This window comes from Antrostomus carolinensis, unplaced genomic scaffold, assembly GCF_000700745.2.
Source record: "Antrostomus carolinensis isolate BGI_N321 unplaced genomic scaffold, ASM70074v2 scaffold28331, whole genome shotgun sequence".
NCBI lineage: Eukaryota > Metazoa > Chordata > Aves > Caprimulgiformes > Caprimulgidae > Antrostomus > Antrostomus carolinensis.
Genome location: NW_010296704.1, coordinates 2,630 through 9,109, shown reverse-complemented (window position 1 = coordinate 9,109; position 6,480 = coordinate 2,630).

Below are 6,480 nucleotides of genomic sequence, written 5' to 3'. Positions count from 1 at the left end.
TACCCAACAGACCATCCGTAACTTGTGACGTTGCCCTGGAGATCCCCACGGGCTGGGTTTGGTGAACTCTCACAATCCTGTTAGTGCCACAGTATTGACAAGTGCTTAGATGCTCTGAGGATGCTCTAGGCACACGCTGGACGTGCCTTCCCCTTTGGACAGGCCAACTGACAGCACCTTACAGCAGGTACCAGACTGCATTTTGGAAACGACTGGTAGGATGTATTGCTCCCATTAACTTGGCATGTATTTCCCCTTCTTGTTGTCTGTCCATCTGTTTCCAGATTGACATAATCTCAATAAAAGAACGACACAAATATTTTCCTTTTGTGGGTGGGTTGAGTGTTTGAAATGAAAAATGCTGTGGGTGTTCGGATTTGAATTGGAGATTGCACAAAGCCATAGGAAACGTTACAGACCATCTCAGTGAAACTCCTGCACTCGTTTCTACTGTTTATATGTATGACACAATAAAAATACACTGTTATGGAAGAAAAGAATGATTTCCTTTCTTGGCAGTTGCCATCCATGAGTCTTTCCTGGCTTGGTGTAATCCCAGTAGGCTGTTCAGTAGTGGGCCTTACAAGGGGAGAAAAAAGGGTGTTCCACGTTGGCAAAAAGAGACAATGGGTGATGAAGACTTAAATGAACACTTTTGGGAATGATAAACTCTGAGCTTATTCCTGCACAGTCGTTTGCAAAGTCCTTGCTATGCTTTTAAAGTGTTTATTTTTCAAGCAGCACCTCCAGGGGTTTGTCTTTGGGTAGTTTTCAATTGTCAGCGTGCACAAGAAGTGCTGAACGTGGGGGGAAAGCTCTGCTGTGGAGTGAGGTGGGTGGGACGAGTGGAGGAGATTATTCAGTTTCAATGAGGCTTTCTATAAATCCCTTGGCAAAAATCTTTTAAACTAATGTTGTGTGTTGAGTCAAACCAGTGCTATTGGTATATTTAAAATTTGAGCGTGTTTTTTTTTTTCTTTGTTTGTTTAAGTATTCAGTGAGAGGATTATTCCACCTGAGCTACATACCTAGACCATGAATAAAGCGGCTACTAATCCAAGCCAGGTTTCTTCCACAGGCAAAACGGATTTTCATTGTTCCCTGTTGGTAGGTTATAGGAGGAAATGTTTTATTAGTGCCATATGTCCTGACTACAGTAAGAATCACCACCCCTGACAGATGTGTCCTTTTCCTTAAGGCATCTTCTCCTTTGGGATTTCAATTAACACACAACCACCCGGGATGGGGAATCGACACGGATTTAAATTGATGTTTTGGGTTTGTTTTACCTCAGCTCACATTCTTCATCTGAGTTTACTCACTGAGCAATGTGAATGAACTGATGAGAAATGACCAGCATATGAAAAGGAGACCACTGTGTTGAGCCTGGAAAAGAGAAGGCTCTGGGGAGATCTTATAGCGGCCTTCCAATACCTGAAGGGGCTACAAGAAAGCTGGGGAAGGACTTTTCATAAGGGCAGTTAATGACAGAACAAGGGGAAATGGGTTTAAGCTGAAAGAGGGGAGGTTTAGATGAGATATTAGGAAGAAGTTCTTCACTGTGAGGGTGGTCAGACACTGGAACAGGTTGCCCAAGGGAGTTGTAGATGCCCCCTCCCTGGAAGTGTTTAAGGCCAGGTTGGCTGAGGCTTTGAGCAACCTGGTCTAGTGGAAGGTGTCCCTGCTGGTGGCAGGGGGGTTGGGACTGGATGAGGTTTAAGGTCCCTTTCAACCCAAACCATTCCATGATTCTATGAAAAAGGTGAAAGAGGCCAAATGTGAGAGGCTGGGTGTCCCGTGTGGGGTGCTGGCTGCGGGGAGGCTGGTGGGATTCCAGGAACCATCTCTGCAACTCATTTGGCCATCCCCACGCAAGCAGTGAGGGGGAAGAAACTGCAGTAGCTCATGTTCTGCTAAGCAAAAGCAGGTGGGCCTGATTTCAGGATAAAAAGAGCTTTTACTGCCTAGAGCCACGGAGATGAGTGAGCGTCACAGGTGTGGGATGGAGTGAGGGGTCAGTGGAGGCAGCCCGAGCATCCTGCCTGTCTGACAGCGTCTTGGCAGCAACTGTGGGGATTTGGGGAGTAGCAGCTCATTTAGAATTTGTTTTAACGCCCACTGCAGTGTGTGGGAGTCACAATGTGCTGGATCAGGACCTGCTGTTTCAGCGTCTCAGGCACTAAATTGAAGGTTGGTTTGTTGTTTTGTGGTTTTTTTTTTTTAAACCCAGGCCTTGTTTTCTTTACTGGGGTGTTGTGCTGTGAGACTTTTGCATGTGGAGCTAATTAAGGAACAGAGGGGTGCAGGGGTTAATGTGATGTACTCTGCAAAAGATCTATTTGGTGCTTGTGAGAGCTGCATTTGATAAATAGAAGGATGTTCTCTCTGCTTTGGGAATTCATAGCAACCATCCGAATAAATTTTTAAAAATAAACTCAGAGCAGCATCACAAAGCTAATCTGTGCCTGAAGGGAGCCCACGTAGACATTAAAGAATAATCAGGCTGTAGGAATCATGCAACCTCTGGGTTTCACAAAATGCAGTCGAGAAGCAGCACATGAATTTCTCTGCTAAACGAAGAGAGGCATTAAAGGTTATCAGAGAAACTCTTAAATGTCACATGAGCCTTGAAGCTGAGTCATCTCATGGATAAATCCATGCAGAGAAAATACAGGCAGAACCAACAGTCTTGATTTAGAGAATAAGAGACTTTTCTAAAAATGTGCATGAACAGGCAGGTGTGTTTCTAACAGCCTTCAGCCCAGGATGGAAGAACAAGAACATCCCAAACCACCTCAAGAAGGAACCACTTGTGAAACAATCCTCCCGAGGATGCTGTCAGCAGTGGTGATGACAACCAGGCTGGGGAGCGAGGGCCTGGCACCCCGGTACCGTGACCTCGTGTCCAGGGCTTGTGATTTTGGGTGTTGTGTTTTATTTGAGTGAAAATGAAGGTTATTTGGTTTGTGACAGCAAGGAGCCTGCAGTGCTTCCCTGCTGGGGTCTCTTACCTCATCTGGAGAGTCTCAGGGTGATGGGGATGGAGGAAGGAAACGGGATGAAAGGAATTCCTCCTGGGAAATGGTGGTTTGGCTTTGGCTGGAAACTTGTGCTTTCAGATGGAGAAAGAGTAACACTCTACCTGGGCCAAAGACAGAGCAAAGTCCAGGCAGGAAAAGCTGATCACTGCCAGCTTGATTTTTGTTGTGCACATCCCTAGTTTTCCTTCACAAAAAGGGAAAAAGACACAATAACATTGTGCCAATATTAACAGTACGGACCTATTTTGCCTGGGCTCAGAGGCAGATTATTGTTTCTATTTAAGATCGGTGCTTTTTTCATCACAGTAATAATTAAAAAGAAAAAAAACCCAAACCCTGAATGTACTTGAGCTGAAAGGATTCAGATCCGCGGCGCTGTGCGACTGCCGAGCTTTCAGCACCACGGGCAGGTTATCACCACCACAGACCCTTCAAATAAAGCCCAGACAGGAGAACTCTTGGCTGGGGCTGTCTCAGGTCCTCTAGCAAAAGGAAAGATCCTGCAGCGGCCGATTCACACAGGATGTGAAATGATGGGTGTGTGGTGAGACACGAGGCGGGGACGGGGGAGATAAGCGGTTGGGTGCAGCTCTGGCTGCACGTCCTGTGTGTTTTCAGAGGAGCTGCCAAGGCTCAGGCGAGCTTGGGGGGTGTTACTGCTGCTGTAAACCCTGTCCCAGTCCCTGTACTGGGTGGATATACTCAGATTGGCTAGGAAACCTTTTTTAGTGGTTTGATTCCACTCAAGGAATGGTGCAGGTTCTACACAGAGGAACAGTCTTTCCCTTGTATAATCTGCATGAAGTGTTTATTGAGACATATTTACCCAAAAATGCTTTGTGGTACAATTGGCCTCTTTTTTTCTTTTTCTTAATGTCCCTTTCGGGGCAGTGAGTAGGAGCAGACTGCTTCCAACGGGGGCTGCACCACCTGCTCCTACAGCACCTCTGTTTTGGAAATCATCACAGGTGTAACAGCGTTGATGAGTGGAATGAGTTTGGTGAGAGTTCATCTGTCTCTAAATGCTTTTTTGGAACTAGTCTAGGTTATTTGGCAAGGTCACTCTCTCACCATCACCGTGAGAAAGTGTTTCTTGATGGGACTTTTCACTCTAGAAGGACCAAGAGGTGACCAGCCACCATCATTCAGCAGTTGCTGGTGATTTGGTTCAGGGTTGCACACGCTAAGGGCTAGATGTGCTTTTAATGATTTGCTTTGTTTTACAAATTAGTGAAATAAACCTTGGAATGGGAATAGAAAATTAATGTTCCTCATTATGATGCAGAGCTTTTGATCTGCTCTCTCCTTGTTCTCCCCCTGCAGCAAACAAACACCGTGCTGTTTGTGCTCATGTTCTGTGCCGGGCAAGTCCCTGCTAACAACAGCTTAATTTGGGGGGTCCCACATTAACACAAATCACTGGAAAGAGCAAAAATTGCCATTTTACTCAGATTAATATGCAAATCAGGAGGCAAATGCATCCAAGGAATGTAGGTCATGGTGGAAACGTGCAGAACAGGAGAAGGGACGAGCCATGGGGAGTTAGGGGACTGTCTTGAAAGGTCTCCTCTACCTTCAGCTGGTGCTGCAGCTCCCATTGGTCTGTTGGAATTATTCTGTGACTCTTCTGCTGGGCTGTGGTTCTGTGATGAAGCTGAAACATCATAAAGACTCTTTCACAGTGCAGGAGTGGCATTTCCATATGGCACAAGGGAATGGAGACACTCAAAAATCTACCTGAACCTGAGCACGACGGCGCTGCCTGGTGCTGCTCAAACAGCCGCATGTGGGAGGGCAAAGTCTGTCCCTTTGTATGGAAATGGGGCTTGAAGCTTGTTTGCAAACCTCTTCAGTGCAGGTTTTTGAGAACAAAATGTGCTGGGGAATGGACAAAAGGAGTTATCTTTAGAAAGATGGACTGAGCCAAGGTCAGGCAAATGTTAGCTTTGCTGATCTCTTGCTGCTAAACCCAGATCCGAGGCGGTTTTATTTGCGCGGGCGCTCCGCTGACTGCGCAGCACTCGCAGGTTGTGGATGATGTTGCTTGTGCTGCCTACAGGTCTAAAACATTATCTTAATTTAGATTTGGAATAACAGTACTGCGTGTTTTAAAGTGACCACAGTGATTATCTCCATTTTATAACAGGAAAACTGAGACGTGGCAAGTAGGCAGGCTAGTAACCACGGCAAAATACAACCCTGTGCCTGTTCTACAGCAGGAGCAGAGCCCAGGGGGTAGGGTTTTTATTTTTATCCTTTGCTGCAATCTGCTTTGATGGTGCAGAAGGCAGCTCCTGGCTCTGGGCTGGGCCAGAGGTTCAAAAGGCTGTTTGCCCCAGGGCCAGCGCACTGATGGGAGCAGCAGTCCTCTCGGTTGTGTCACTTGAGAAAGGTTCTGGTGAAACTTGATGGCTCTCATTCATTCACGTGAAAATCCCGCTGTGTTCAGTGAGATTAAGGAGAATCTATCACGGTAAGGGATTCAGAAAACAGTCCCAGCCCTAAGTCTCTGCCAGGAAAACACTCCTGTGATTGTCTTAGTGTCCCTTCCGCAGTGTACACAGCAATGCATGAAGGCAAAACCCAGAAAGGCGGATGGACTGGTTTTACTCCAAACTGCAGGCAGTGTGTGTTCTGTAGGGTTACAGCAGCACCTTCTCCATGCCTCTCGCTGTTTGTTTGCACCTGAAGCCTGGCTCAGTACTATCTTTTCCTTAATCTGCTCAACACAGGAGGAGGAATGAGCTGAGTCACGGCACAAACTTGTTGGCAGAGCTTGTCCCACCCCACCCACAGCACCCGACCTTGGGAGATCCCCACCTTTTGTGTCGCAACCTTCCTGCCAAACCTCCGAGCACCTCCCTGGGGAACGCTGAGCTGAAAGGACCAGGGCTCTGCTCTTGTTGCTGGGCATTTTTCTATCACACTAGCTCATCGTGGCTGGGATGCCTCCGAGGAAGGAATAGCACTGAATTTCCTTGATGATACATGTTGGAATGAAATCTTATCTCAGCCGTGGTTTCTTGCTTTTCCTTGACACAACACAACCTACCAGCAGCAAAACCTTCTCCCTACTTTCCTTTGGTGAAGTCATAACCGTGCTTTACAGCTTGGTTAGTTGTTTTTGTTTAAACAGAAACCACTCCATCCTTGAGCCTTGCCTCCAAATCAAGTAGGTTTTACTCAGAATTAGCGTTAAAAATTCAGCTCTGTGATCCGAACAGGTATCACAGGCATAAATCCATAACTAATGAACAAACTTCCCAGTAAAGCCGAGTCAAACTGGAGAGTGTTTCCAATTCACACAGAAACAGAATGCTCTTACCAGGCAGCATCAGTCCTGCCAGTGCCTCAGACGCAACGTGAACGCACACGCGTGCTTCTGCAGTTTCAGAAAACACACAAAAAGTGTTTAATGTCAGGAAACTCATAAAAACTT